Raw genomic sequence first — 16,055 nt, forward strand, 5'->3', positions numbered from 1 at the left:
TCCCTCAAAACAGCGAACCATAAAACAAAAGTCCTTGTAGTGATCACGAGGCTCATCGCTCCGCCTCATCAATAGCCTCTTAAACACTTTGGGGAACTTAAAAGGAAAAGAGAGTACATGGTGTTTGCTTTGTTTCTGTATTTCATCTGTCGAGCTCGGCACATCAACAGCTTCATTAATAAGAAAGCAGTGAAAAAATTTTTTTTACTAATGAGCTTAACTTTCCAATTGTACAAATCCCTAACAAACAGAAAGCTGCCTTACAGGTAAAAGAAAAAAATTAATCGAAACGGCTGGGGAAAGTAATGTAATTAAGCTATATGCATTCATCCTGCAAACTGAACCGTCTGGGTCGATACGCTGTAAAGGTTTTGTGCTTCAAATTGACAAAACTTGGCAAATTCTGTCTGTTTAATCAAATGCAGTGTGGGTTGAGCAGCCAGGCCAGGAACCGTCTTGCAGAGCAGTCACCCCACTTAATTTCTTCTTTATTTTTTTTTTTACATTTTGTCCAAACCCTTCCAAACCTTTCAGTGTATTTTGGGGGGCGGGGGGAGCATTTAACGTGTTAACCCAACAGAAAACAAGATAAAATGGAAGGAGAGTGAGGCATGTTTTGGGTTTTTACAAATAAAAATCTAAAAACGTTTGGCATGCATTTGTATTTAGCACCTTTTCACCTATAACAAGTTTACTCACTTACTGTCAGCATTCATTTAAAGCAGATGTGAAATCAAAGTAGAGATATTCATTTTGCATACAGCACATACAATACACTGAGCAGTTCCTACATGGGGATGATTGACAGCGCTAAGTCCCTCCTCCTGGCTGTGATTGGTTGTTTTTGATCGAGCAGTGTGTTTCTGCAGATGATGGTGCGACCACAGCAAGAAGGCGGAGAAGCTTGATGTTTTCACAGATTATCAGTCTCATGTCACACTGTCACAACATAGTGACAGTTCTAACATATATATATAAAACTATTGTTTATAAAACAATTACATACTGCAGCTTTAAGTGTGCAAGAGCAATGAATTAATATAATAATAATTGTGCATAAATCCACCTTCGAGATGTACATTGAATGCAATTGTTGGTAAGAAAAATGCATCAACCAACTTTAAGGGGAAATATATCACATTTTGAGGCAATAATCTATAGGAGCTAAATTTATATGACACATTTATGACTAAGATTAACCAAACAAGCAACCAAGAGTCATAGGTAGACCTGTCACAATTACTAATGTTTCTGGACAATTCATTTTCTAAGACGTTATTGCAGTAAACAATAATATTGTTGTTTTGAGACAATTTGCCAGTAATATAATGATAATAATGGCATAAAAATGCAAGATCTCAAAGACAAATAAACTTTAAATTCAAATGAACATTTAACACTGGAACTGATAGACATTTTAATTACCAAAATAAATCAACAGAAACAACTTGTAAAATGAAGTATGAAGTCTCAGGAAACAAAATTATCCTTCAAAAAAAGGTTTTAGTCGAGACCAAAACTTCCAGACTTTTATCATCCAGTTTTTGATAGAAAGAGAAAAACAATAAATTGTGAAAACAGAAATTATTAGAGTTTGTTTTAACTTATGAGGTGATTAATTGATTTATTGATTATTGTGACAGGACTAGCCATAGGATACTCTGGAGGAGCTCCAGAGATTCCAAGCTAAGGTTAAATAATCTGTTGTCAACGGGATGACAAATACACGCCTTAGTTTTCTGAAATTTCCTTGTAAAAATATTGGAAATAATAACTTTTCCATGAAAAAAACATTCAAAAAGTGTAAGTACTTTTCCAAGACATTGTATTACCCCCTATTGTATCATGTGAATTTTTTTTTAGGCAATGAGGGAAGCGTCAGGCGTCACCATTGTCTTCAGAAGCACTTCCACCACTCACCCAGCAGTTTTCCCTTCACCCTGGCCAAGAGCACAAACCCAGTCAGGAGCTTGGCTTTCGCCACTAAAGAAGGCTGTAATTTGTCAGCAAACCTCAGCGATGACACTTCTCTAGCTGGCTGACATGCGTTGTGACTTGGGTCTGGGCCACAAACCTTGTTGAACCACAAACTCTCACACCAACAAAGGTGACCATGTTTTGTTCTGCCGCGCTGCATCTCAGAGCACTTAACTACCACTCTGTTAGGGGGGAATAAAGAAAAAAAAAAGGAGTGCAAGAGGACCACATAAACTTTAAAACCACCCATTCAGCTTAAGTATATATATTTTAGATAACAGATAACCTGAAGCAAAATCAAGTGTTCAGAGCTTGGGGAGTGTGATGGGAAAATGCAGCCAGTGTAGCACAAATGTGACCATTTAGAAAAGATTACGAAAAGCAAACCATTTCACAGTCTAAGAGCTCCTGAAGCAACTTTCACTGATAACAAAATGAGCAATTAAAACCATCTGAAGCTCTGCTGAAAACGTAGCACCTTCAGGTTATTCAACCCACACTGTAAATGAACTTTACTGGCAAAATTCAAACTTGTGTTTGCTATAAACAGAGCCCACAAAGGCGAGGTTAAATGTTAAACCCTCTCGCAGTCCCAGCTCGAACGCCGCAGAAGAGGGAGGCAGATGTCACGGTCGGATTCACGGTGAATTAGGGATGTGATGGGAGAGTGTCCCGTCAGTCCGTCAGTTCCCAAAACCGCAGGGGAAAAAAATGGGTAAAATGCTGACGCAGGATCCACTCCAATGGGAACTGCAGTCTAAAAATTATTCAACCTACGGAACAGTGTTCTCTTTATAAAACCATTCCTTTGTAAATCAGGTGCACATGAAATAGAACACCTCAAATACCTAGTAAAGATATATAACATGATAGAAATATGGCTAAAAATGAAGATACCCGTCCTGAGCCGTGGGATATAAAAACAGACAGCAAAGGTCCTGAATGTTCCCTGATGCACAGATGGAAATGTTGTTTGAAGGTTTAAAGTTAAAAAAACAGCAGCTATGCCACCTGGTGGCAGAAAATCAATGGTTGCCACTAGATTACCACCAAGACAGGTGATCAAAAACAGGCGACTTCTGTTTGATGGTACGTACTAAAATCTTTCAGGAGGCAAATACTTTTTCACTTCACCGAATGAATTCAAAAAGGTGGACTGCATTTCTTTTGCTTTGTTTTCAGAAGTCTCGTGATGAACGCGCCGCATTGCCATCACCAAGCAACAACCTGTGATCTCCTCTGACAACGACAGTGACAGCAGTATTGTGCTGAGTTTGGCAACATCGGTCCGTTGAGTCCATCAGCTGGTCCTCAACTCCTCCACCCGATGGGGATAACAGGATTTACAGGACAACCCCGCCGGGAGTGAATTAGAGGTTTGTAGCTACCACAACCTTAATATCGCTGCTGAGATCTGATATACCACCGTCTGTGTTCAGAAAGAGCTGAGCAGTCACAAAAAGGCCGACAGTTTCCAAATCAAGAGCCGAGCTTCAGAGAGACGGCAGTGAGGGATGGGAGGGTGTCCTTCAAGTCAACGCATCTTTATTCATCACAGACAGGGATGGATTTCTGGACTGTGAATGATTTATCACACATTTCACCCACCACAGACATAACAACGCAGCAAAGAGAAAGAGCGAGACAAAATAAAACACGGTGTCCTCTTTGTGATAAATAGGAAGGCTAAGCAGAAAAAAATACCACAAAAGTATACCAACGACGAAGAGACGCTGCGATCCAGAAGTGAAATGGACCCAACTGTGATCAGCTCTTAACTCTGCAGTCTAAAGATGGTGAAATCTGACAGTTTTTCCCCCTCTGACTGAAGTCTTGCACCTGTGGGAGTCCGGCTGTCAGAGCTCAGCCAAGATCCACTCTGACCTCTGGCTCCGGTGCACAAGAAGTGTGTGTCCGAGGCTTTAATCCCACGCTCCAGTGCTGACAGCTGCATATATTGCTGCGAGGGAACTCTGCTGCAACGTTCCAGTTAATGGAGCGATGCGCGGACTCCGACTGCGTGAAGTGGAGAGGGACTGAGAGCATCGATGCGGTTCATCGCAGCAGTGCGTGAATATTTCTAAAGAAGTTTTCACGTTTTTGTCATGCTATAGTCACAAACATCAGTGTGTTTTATCGAAACGTTGTGAGACGGGCCATAGTCAGAGACAATGCATATCCAAAATTAGGACTTTTTTCTTTCTTTACAAAGAAAAATCTGAAAAGTGCGGCATAAATCTACTTTTAAACCCTGAGGTAATGGCTTGTAGAATCCCCGTTGTTGCAATTACAGCTGCGTGTGTTTTTGGGGTATCTCTTTGCTTGCCCGTCTGGACTTTACAAAATCTTACCTGTTTTATTTTGTATGTGTAAAATTTCTTGATCGGGTTGGAATGAATTTGGATTAAAATATCTGATTGCATCGTTTTTTTATGGGCACAAAATTAATCAATCTGATCATGACGTGTACTTTCATGCATCAGGTTTTATTCAGAATAGGCAAAGAGTTGTAAAATATCCCTATAAAAACACAGAAGTCGTTCTTCTGTACTGAACATAAAAACAAACAAATGCAGTAATTTGCTCATTCTGAGTCTTCCTAGTACCCAGAATGGACCTGATAAGTTCATTCCCATTGAGCTGAATTTCTTTTATGAAAATGTATTAAAATTTGATTCTCGCAACATTGAAGGACAGTGTTCAGAAATTAAGCGTATCTCTATGCCTGCAGGAAGTTTGTGACCATTTACATATTTTAGCAGCTTCATTTTACAAAAAACAAAAAAAAATCTCTCCCTAATCCAACAAGTAAACATGATTTATATGAACAATGAAAAACAAGACTGAATCAGCGAATGCAGTAGAGAAATGCGTCACACGCTTTGCAACAAGCAACAGGAGTAACCAGAGTTCAGGCAGTCTTCTCACCTCCACAGCTCCAGGTTGAGTGGACTCAAACTTTAGCATCAACTTTTCATACTCTTGTAGGAAGCTCATAAATTTTTAATTGTGAGAGAGATTCACAGAGTTTACTCAAAGCAGGCAATAAAAGTACATAACTCAAGGTTGCATTTGTGATTCTATTTTCAAGCTGTCTGCCGGCGTAACGAACAAATACTTTCCTGCGGTGATAAATGTTTCCTCCCGTCGGTTCAGGAGGAAGGCTAATAATCTCTCTATGACTCAGTAACCCAAACACGCCATGTGTCTTGTGTATCCCTGATCAATACCCGTTTGATCTGCGGCTCATTGATTAGTCGAGCTGATTAGGTGCTCATTACCCCAACGCCGTCCGTTTTGATTTCCAGGCCAATTAAAACTAATTCCCCGCTGCTGCTGCTGTCTTCTGACCGTGATGCAGACTTCATCCTGTGATCGATGGTTTTCTTTGCACCAGAGTTTGACGAGAAGCCAACTTGTCCAGAACGTTGGATCTTGTGGATTACCATTCGGTAACATTTCCGAGTTTCCCCCAAAGGTTTGCTGTTTGTCATATTTCTAACACGTTTACAGGTGTTTCACGATGTACTGACCTATCAGTTCACTGCACACCAGCGTTGACTCTTGATTTAAAGACCCAACCATGCCAAAGGACTGGCACAAATAAACATTCCCAAAGCATTTTGTAATGCATATTGACACAATGTTGCACCACCAAAAGCAGTTCTGGGATTGGCTATTTGAGTTGCAATCCTTTGTGAAGCAACCATACAGGAAGACCTCCAGGTTTGGGCCAGACATCCTGAAATGTGTGAGTTAAACTCATTCCTCTAACCAGGCGTCTTAAACTCAAATCCCCAGGGGTCGGTGTCCTCCAACGTTTAGATGTGTTTTTGTTCAACACACCTGAATTAAATGGTTAAATGATCTGATTCAGGCATGTTGGACGCCTGTCCTCAGGTTTTGGCGTTTTATATCAGTGCTCTAATCTAACTAAAAACATTAGAAGTGTTTCTCAAATTTAGCTTTTTAAAACTATGGCTATTTTAGGGAGAAGGTACAAGAAAATATTTCATTTTATTAATCAGGATTTACACAAAGGGTCCTGATGTTTTCTGAGAAAATGATATACTGTCAAACATCCATATGGAGTCTGAATGAGTCATTCTTTAAGTTTGATTGCGGAAGTAAACACGAGGGAAACACACTCTGGGGCTGACTGCAGCTGATTTTGTTCTTGATTACCTCTATAAATAATTTCCCACTTGTCTTTTCAATTATGATTTTTTTTATCTCACCAGTGTGATTTCTTTATCGCTACATAGTGGTGATGGAGCAGATGTAGATGAAGTAGATTGGAGAATGTCTTTCAAAATGTAGATTTTGGGTTATTTAACCTACTCCTTTCATACATAAAATATGACGACGACACAATATAAAATAACAGAAATTCCCATAGTCCTCATAAGTTTACATACAATAGCAGGTTTATTTATTAATTGGCTGTTTATCAGAGTATATGGATAACACAAAAACTTTTCTCGTACTTTATGTTAGCAGTCGGGTGAACCCATTTATTGTCAAACAATTGCTTTTGAAATTATGACAGCAGAAATTGTCAGTGCTGGTATTTTCAAAGGAGATGTTGGCACAATCAACCCTAACTGGAAGATCAGAAAAAGAAAACTAAAAGGAAAACTCTTCTCAAAACTGAGGTGAGTTGCTGTTCTTTTGCTAGCTTGTCTTATGTGTAACCCAGCTCAACCTTACTCATCACCGCCTTTTAAAAACACTTGATCTCCAATTAGGAAACAAAGCTCATCATGTTGCTCCATCAGCAGGGTTCCAGCGAACTTAGACTCCAGTAACTTCATAAAAAGAGGCTTTATTGGCTTTTACCAACTGCTCTTGTTTCCAGAGGGAGCTGGTTAGCTCCATTTAGAGCTCTTTAACTACATTACTGTCACAACCATGGCCTGGCCTCTTTGTTTGTAATCTGGTTACAGAGTGTTCGACCTGAATGACCTGCAGTCACTATGTGTGAAGCCCTTTTGTTGCACACAGGCACATATAAGCAGGGCCATGCAGTGTGTTGCAATAGTTTCAATAGCCCTTAAACTTTTCAAGAGCTATTCAAAAATCACCTTGAAAAGACATTTGGGATTTTTATTTTTTTTTTATTTTTGAATAAATAAAACTTTACACTCTTAAAATACAGATTTCCTTTTATCTAACCTCTGCTCCGGCCTCAAGTCTTCTGCAAACCTTGAGACCGCTCATATTCTTACACCAGCTTTTCCAGGCGCCGTTTCAGGTGACCTTCGTCAGACGGTGTGTTTGCATATACGTGACAAAGACGGAAGTCGGTGCAGTCCCTTTTGCATCCCAGAGATGAAGTGCCTCTTGGAGAGGGATGTCAGTTGCTGTCACAACACTGGATTAGAAGTGACATGATGCTGAAGTATGTGACCTACATCGCTGTCATCAGTGTGACGTTTTTTTTTTTAAACACATCGGGTTGCTGTTCCCATTTTTACAATTAAGTCGTGTTATTCAGATTTATGTCAGAGACATTCCCAAAGTAAGCATAAATCTACTTATTTTGGGGTCACTTTGCAACTTTAGTGAATTATGACGTACAGAGTGATTCATGAGAAAGACAGAGATGTTTCCTGGTAGATTTCCATATTTCTGTACAACTGGCAAAAACAATTTGTTGATTTTTGCACCAAAGAGGCAAAACTGAGAGATTGTTATCGTGTCATGCTGGCAAAGATCTGATCATTTTGTGATGGTTTACCTACTTTTGAGACTATTTAACCTTTAAAAATGTACAAAAAGGTGAGATTTTACATTTACAATGAGAATACTACAGATGTTTCCTTGTAACATGTTGGTTTTCATTCTTATTGGGCAACTTAGCTGCTGACAGCATCCAAACGTTAAGGAGCTCTCTCTGTGTCTGGATAATCTGAACAGGCAAACCATGAAAACATGAAAGGCTCTAAAGATTAAAGATTAAACAGAAGAAGAGGGATGTCTCAGCTGTGAGAATACATTGCATCATGATCTCTGACTCGCTCAATTGCAAGGTACATTACTTTAGAGCTCAATGGTGAGTGAAGGTGGTTTATGAGGTTGAACAAAAGCTTCTGCGCTGTGTGCATGTACCTTTGTGTGTCTGCAGACTTGGGTTCTTTTAAATTAAGTCAGTGGAAAGAAAAAAGATACAGAAAAAGAAAAAAGGGAGTGTGACAAAGCCACTCTTTAAGCCATTCCATCATCTCAAATCCACACCTGTCTCCATCTAATGGGAATAAGATAGAGTTTGTGTGTGTGTGTGTTTGTGTGTTTGTGTGTGAGCCTGCACTGACCTCCAATTTTCAGCTCTAGCCACTTGTCACAATCATCAGCAAGTAACTCACATTTCCAATCTGCAGGAAGGGATCTGCTCCTGTTAAGGAGGTAGCACAATCACCCAGTGTCACATTCAAGCAGCTCTACAATGGCTTTCAGGTCCTGCATTGATCAAATATTCATAAAGACTCAAGCAAGCTACAGCATGCTTGGAAAAGCTGCAACACTTCTGAAAAATGAGAGTTCTGAATTATTTGTTAAACCACACAACTACTGCAGCTCATCACCGCCAGGAAAAGTAACTCTCTCCTGCCACCTGCTGGGCTTTTAAGGTTGTTACTATCTGGTATGACGAGTATGCAGTCAGTGGCTGTCCACCGGTAGGTTTTCTCCAGATTTATCTTGCGACCAGTGGTTACATATAGCTTCACTCTGTAAATGTCGCTACATATAACTCAACATAATTGCCTCATAAATCTTTCTAATTTCATTCCAACTTAAGAAATATTAGTTGTTTACAAAGGGAAGAAAGTTTATTACTCCACACCTACAACATGCTTCAGTTCTTTTATACTGGTGTGTGAGCCCATCTAAGCACTGAACCAAAGCTTACAATAAATCAGTGAGTGGATGTGCCATAACTTTCTCCAGCTGAACAGAAACAAAACTGAAGTTATTGTCTTTGGACACTGAAGAGAAATGATCTAGAATAAACACACAGCTTCAGTTATTACAGTAAGAGACTGGTGATCAGGCCTGAAGTCTGAGTGCAGTGAAGAACTCTGACCTGAATCTTCAGAGACACATAAAGACAGTTACAAAGTCGGCCTTTTATCACCTGAGGAACATCTCTAGAATTAAAGGACTAATGTCACAGCAAGATCTAGAGAAATTAACTGATGTGTTTTTCTTTAGTCACATTGATTACTGCAACAGTGTCTTCATAGGTCTGCTTAAAAAAATAATACTCCCGCTGCAGCTGATCCAGAATGCTGCTGGTTTTCTCACTAAAACCAGGAAGATGGAGCACATAACCTTACAGTCCCTGCACTGGCTCTCTGGAGCTCAGAGAATAGACTTTAAAATACTGTACCATACAGTGCAACCATCACTTGAATGGCTTAGCACTGCAATACTTTAAAGATCGGCCGCTATTGTCAATCAATCAGATTTTATTTGTGTAGCACATTTCAGCAACGAAACAGCTCAAAGTGCTTTACATTATGAAAAGACAGATCAACAATTGAAACATTACATTTTTTTCAAGTGCCATCACATCAAAAATATTGGTTAATGTGTCATTAATTATGGTACAAAAGCAACTCTAAACAGGTGGGGTTTTAGTCAGTGTCTCGGCTGTTTTGTTATTTTTGCGTCAACCTTCCAGACCACCCAGATATTCTGGTTCTGACCTGCTCTACAACCCCAGGAGCAAACCTGGAGAAGCAGCATTCATGTTTTGTGGTCCTCTCATCTGAAAAGAAAAATAAAACTACAAAATTGCTGAAACACTGAGTTCCTTTACACCAAGGCAAGAAACCCACTTGTTCAGAGATGCCTTTGATTATAATATCTGGAACATTGATCAATATATCTGATGGGTGATTCTGATAATGGCATTTGACAAAATGTTTATTTCGTGTTTTATAATTGCTTACTATACTATGCTTTTATGATGACAAGCACTTTGATAAGCTTATTATTGGTAATAATAAGCTTATTGTCTTTTTGTCACATTATTTGACAAACATGTCAAATAACTTGACATGTTATTTGTATAGCACAAACAACATGTCAAATTATTTGTACTATACAAATAAACTTGACATGTTAGTCACAGAAGTTGTTGAATTTATTAATGCTCTATGTTGTCCAATAAAAATGTACTTGAATTCTGATACAATGACATTGTTGTGGTTGATTTGTTTAATTAGCTGCTTTGGCATTTTGTGACATTCACATAGATGCTATACAAATGAAATTTTATTATGATTTTTTTAAAAACACAAAAGGAAAGCTTTCATTAAAATTGTGATTTGTGTATAGATTGTGATAAGATCTACATCTAAAAAAAGAGAATGAGAAAATTAAGTAATTACACATATAAGGTCTCGGATTTTAATGTCTAACAGGCTGACCTAGCTGTCTTGATCTTGGCCAATAAAGAAAACAAAAGAAAATAACACAAAAGGAGAGAGAAAAGAAAAACAAAAACAAAACCTCACTGCCCCCAAGGGACAATTTGTTTTGCAGGCAGCGAAAAACAATTAAAGAAAAAGATCATTTCAATTCATATTTCACTTCTTACACGGTAACAAAGCAAAACCAAGAACTTAATTCAGAGATTAATTTAGAGTGCTCAATTACTAAAACATGTGTGCTTTTGGAGGGTGAAGGGAAACCGGAGAACCCGGAGAAAACCCACAAGACGTGAGGGTGATGGGAGTGTGTGGCATGGGGTGTAGTTGGTTGGGATGGGGTTTGGGTGGGTGGCGTGTGTGGGTGATGGTTAATTTTTCATTGTTTGATTTTAGATGGTTTTTTTGTTATGGTTTTTATTTTGGTTTTTTTTGTTGTTTTTTTTTAAGTGTGAGCTGTAAATTATCAAAAGGTTTAAGAGACTGATGTCGACACTTGTTAGCGTGGCACATCAAATTCAAAAGGCAATGTGTTGTTTTCTTCTGCGTGTCTGCCAGGGTGACGTTGCTGTGATGACTGCTGTTCCTGCATTGGTGCAACCTTATTTTTCTTCTTAAACCAAAGATTCCAATACTTTTTAAATAGAAAAGAAAATCTCACACCTTCATCTTTGCATCTGGAGCAACAGCTTTTGGTGGAACTGGATTCACTGGGAATGGCTATTTCAGGATATTTTACTGCTCCACCTGTGGAACTCTTAGATTTCATTTCTGGGCCTTCAAAGATGGATTCTACGCTAGTAATGAGTGTGTTTGTTATGGTGTCTATATTTGTTGAATCTGGGATGTATTCTGTAGGGTTTTTGGCAATGAAATCAAAGACCCCCATAATGGTAGTAATAACCGATTGTTTTAAGTCAGCCAGATGCTCGGATGGTATCGATGCTAATTTTTTCTGAACATCCAATTTTATTTGAATATGTTTCTCATCGGTATGCTCTCTTGAGGATGTGGCAGTAACCTTTGACTTAACCACTGCCCGGGCCTGCTTTGATTTCAGTTCTTCATTTTCTGCCTTCATGACAGACCCTGTATAGAAAGAACTGAGGTCCAGTTGTGTTGCATCTGATACATCATTCAGTTCTTGAGCACGTGTAGGAGGCACACGGCTAGATTTGACTTGAATCTTCTTAGAGTGTGGTTTGGTCTTGTTTAATTTCCTTTCATTGTCTCTCTGATCAAATGAGTCCAGATGTAGATCTTGGATTTTGGACACTATCAGGTCACATGCAGTGTGAGTGAATTCAGAGGAGGCTACTGAAGACATACACCTTGCCATCTTCCTCATATATGCAATGCCTGGCTGGATCTCCTCTTCATTTTGTATCTCACTGTTTGAACTGAAGTCCAATTCTCTTGTTACTGACGAAGTGTAACTCGGCTCTTGTGAATGTGGAGCGAGCACATGGCTAGGTTCTGCTTGGATTGGCTTACTGAATGTTTCAGTTGTGTATGATTTCCATTTGTCATCGTTTTGATTAGATGAATCCAGATGGGGTGAATCGTGTTCGGATAGTAACAAGTCAGACTTAGTGTGAGTGAATGCAGAAAGGGCTGTAGAAGGCATGCAGATTTCCATCTCACCTGCGAATACCTTGCCAGGTGGGATCTCTTCTGATTTCAAGTCTTCATTTTCTGTCTTACTGATTGACTCTGTATGGAAAGAAGCGAGATCCGGTTCTGCTGTAACTGCTGAAGGATCATTTGGCTCTTCGACACGCGGAAGGGTCAGATGTTCAGATGTCTGTTCTTCCAATGTTTTGGCCTCCTCGGATTTGTTGATTGACTTGAAGTCTCTGTGTTCAGATTTTAGATCTTCATGGGGTTCCTCTCTGTCAATGATGCTGGCAACTACAGACAAAGATTTTTCTCGTGATGGATGTGCTTCCTTGGGAGTCTCACGGCTCAACGTCGCTACAACAGGTTTATCCACAGGTTCTGATTTGGAATGAATCCCTAAAGCTTCTTCCTCTGCTGTGGTTTCACGTGTTGTAATCAAATCTTTAACCGTTGATTCCTTTCCAAGATTTTCTACTAATTTAGAAGATGGTTTAGGAGATGCATCAGAGAGACGTGTTTCAGTCTTCACTGACTTACGTTTCTCTTTTCCACCCTCCATGATCTGCTCTACACAGACATAGGAGATTTTGGTGGAAACAGCCAACGGTGTTGGAGATTTTGCCCTGGAACCAGTCTGAAAAGACGGCTTAGAAACATCACATTCACTGCTTTTGTCAACTCTATGCTTATCTAAGCTCTTCTCCCCATTCTGTTGGGTCTTTTGTTGTAACTTTGGTTTTGTTATACCCTTAAAAGCAGATTTTAGCTTTTCATAGACCGCATGGTATATATTGCATTCAGACTTTTGGTCTTCACTGGGTTTCTGTTTCTCATTGATGTTAACGACTGTTGATGATGAAAAGCTGCCTGGTGGCGCAGATGCTTTCTTCAGAGTCTGTCTCCTTGACGTTGTTCTAATATCTTTATCTACATGTTCTTTGGATTCAGATTGAGTCTCTAATGGCTCCATCTGTTCTGTGGTTTCATATGTTGACTCAATTTTTATTATCAAATCAGTGGCAGTGGATTCCACTTCAAGACTTTCTGTTAATTTGGAAAAGGGTTTAGGATATGCCTCAGAGGGTCGTGTTTCAGTCTTCTCTGATTTATATTCCTTTTTTCCAACCTCAGTCCGACTCCTCAACGTCGTTACAACAGGTTTATCCACATGTTCTTTGGATTCAGATTGAGTCTTTAATGGCTCTATCTCTTCTGAGGGTTTACATGATGACTCTGTTTTTGGAATCAAATCGGTGACAGTGGATTCCTCTTTAAGACTTTCTATAGGTTTGGAAAAAGTTTTTGGATATGCCTCAGAGGGTCGTGTTTCAGTCTTCTCTGATTTATATTCCTCTTTTCCATCCTCAATCTGACTCCTCAATGCCGTTACAACAGGTTTATCCACAAGTTCTTTGGATTCAGATAGAGCCTCTAATGGTTCTACCTGTACTGCGGTTTCATAAGTTGACTCAATTTTTGGAATCAAATCGGTGACAGTGGATTCCTCTTCAAGGCTTTCCACTGATTTGGAAAAGGGTTTTGGAGACATATCAGAGGGATGTTCTTCAGTCTTCTCTGATTTATATTCCTCTTTTCCATCCTCAATCTGACTCCTCAATGTCATTACAACAGGTTTATCCACAAGTTCTTTGGATTCAGATAGAGTTTCTAATGGCTCTATCTGTTCTGTGGTTTCATGTGTTGACTCAATTTTTGGAATCAAATCGGTGACAGTGGATTTCTCTTCAATACTTTCTGTTAATTTGGGAAAAGTTTTGGGATATACCTCAGAGGGACGTGCTTCAGTCTTCTCTGATTTTTGTTCCTCCTTTCCACCGTCAGTGATTGGCTTTACAAAGACAGAGCAGGTTTCAGTGCCAATCTGCTGAGATGGTGTTTTAGATGGTGTCCCGGAAGATGCCTGAAGAGATGCCGTAGAATCATCACACTTATGCTTTTCGTCAACAGTATCCTCATCTAAGAGCTTCTCCCCAGTCTGTTGGATCTTTTTATGTTTCTTTTTCTTCGACAAGCCTTTAAAAGCAGATTTCACTTTTTCAAAGAAGGTTTTGGATTTTTTGCGATTTTTATATTCCTCTTCACTGCGTCTACGTGATGCAGAAACTCTGCCTTTTGACACGCCTACTTTCTTGAGAGTTTTACATCTCAAAGTTGTTGCAACAGATTCATCCTCAGATTCTTTAGGTTCTTCAGATTCTTCAGATTCAGAAAGAGACTCCATTTTTGTAGTCAAATCTTTGACAGCGGACTCCTTTTTAAGACTTTCTATTAATTTGGAAAAAGATTTAGAAGATGCATCAGAGGATAGTGCTGAACTATCCTCTGAGTTACATTCCTCCTTACCACCCTCAGCAACTGGCTTTACAAAGACAGAGCGGATATCAGTGGAAGCAATCGATGGTGAGGGAGATGTTACTGAGGAACCTGACTGAGAATATGACTCCTCATCCTCACTTTCACTGGAGGTGTGAACATCATCGGTCTGTTGGGCCTTCTTGCGTGACTTGTGTTTTCTTAAACCACTTAAAGCAGATTTCACCCTTTCAAAGATGGTTTTGGAATCTTCGACTTCAGACTCCTGATATTCTGAGGAGCCCTCTACATTGATAATATCACTCTCTGTGCCAGATATAGATTCTCCAGGGGACAGCTTTGCATGGCCAGATAAGCCAAAGTCAGACGTCGTTCCAAAAGGTGGCTTCTCATGTTCGATGGAATCGGAGTGTGAAGATGCTTTCTGTGATTTGGTTTTATCTGCAGACTTTTTCTGTCTACTGCTATATATGTCAATTGACTTCTCTTGAAGATTACCGGGTAGATGGGTGTCAAGTGCTTCAGTCTTCTCTAACTTATGTTTCTCTTTCCTACGCTCAGTGAAAAGCTCTTCAAAGGCAGCAGATGCTTCTGTGGAAGTAGCTGATGCTGTTGAAGATGTAGCTGACTTAGAAGATGATTCACCACTTTTACTCTCATTATCATCTTGTAAGTGTTTCTTCTTAGTCTGTGGGGTCTTTTTATGTGATTTTTTCTTTCTTAAGCGCTTAAAAGCATCTTTCAGCTTTTGAAAGAAGGTTGGGGATTTTCTGAGTTCATTTTTCTGTTCTTCACTGAGTCTACGTGTGTCAATGATGTTAAGGTCTGTAGATGAAACTTCTGCTTTTGTATCCTTGGGAGTGTCACTGCTGCTCACTGTTTCAGTGGCTTTATCAATTTTTGCAATCAAATGGCTGACAGTTGCTTTCTCTTCAAATCCTTCAGAGGCCAGTGTACTTTTAGTTCGTTCATATTCTGCTTTTACGAAGGCCCGTCGACGTGCAAAAAACTCTTTCAAATAGGCTGTCACTTTTTTCTCATAATAAATAGTTACAGACGACTGAAGTGTTTCAGCTCCCATCCTTTCCTTTTCTCTCCATCTCGAACACAAGTGCAGCAGTTCATTAACATCCCTCTCGACTTGAACAAATGTAGCTGAGATTAGATTCTCAACGTTCGGTAAATTTGGAAAAGACTTGGTTTTGGCACCTGTGGAAGAGGGATCTTTTTTCTTTGAGTTTGTTGGATGACTTTTCTGCTGCTTTGACTTAGTCATCTTCAAAGTATTTTTGTGATTAATAGTAAATACTTCCCAGTCTTGTCGTAAATAAAATTCTCAAAATTATAAATTACATGTACTTCAATTAACAAAAGTGCCTTTGATGTCCTAGTATGTGATCTCACCTCTGCTCTAAGATGTACTGTGATGTCATGTGCTTTGAAGCAGTGATGTCACAAAGCTGTGAACAAGCCCTGCCCCTTGTATATTTTTAATGAAAAACACAAATTTTTAACGATGTATTTTAATTTATTGTGAATACATTCAGTATTTTCTTACATATTGGTTTTACTCTCTTATTTATTTACTTTATTGTTTAGTTACAAATATATATGTATGTAAATAAAAAATTCCCTTCTCCCCCTCCGTGGGTGGTCTCTTTCATCCTCTGAGCTCGGGTCCTCTACCAG

The sequence above is a fragment of the Poecilia formosa genome, unplaced genomic scaffold (genome assembly GCF_000485575.1).
Source record: "Poecilia formosa unplaced genomic scaffold, Poecilia_formosa-5.1.2 Scaffold302, whole genome shotgun sequence".
Classification (NCBI taxonomy): domain Eukaryota; kingdom Metazoa; phylum Chordata; class Actinopteri; order Cyprinodontiformes; family Poeciliidae; genus Poecilia; species Poecilia formosa.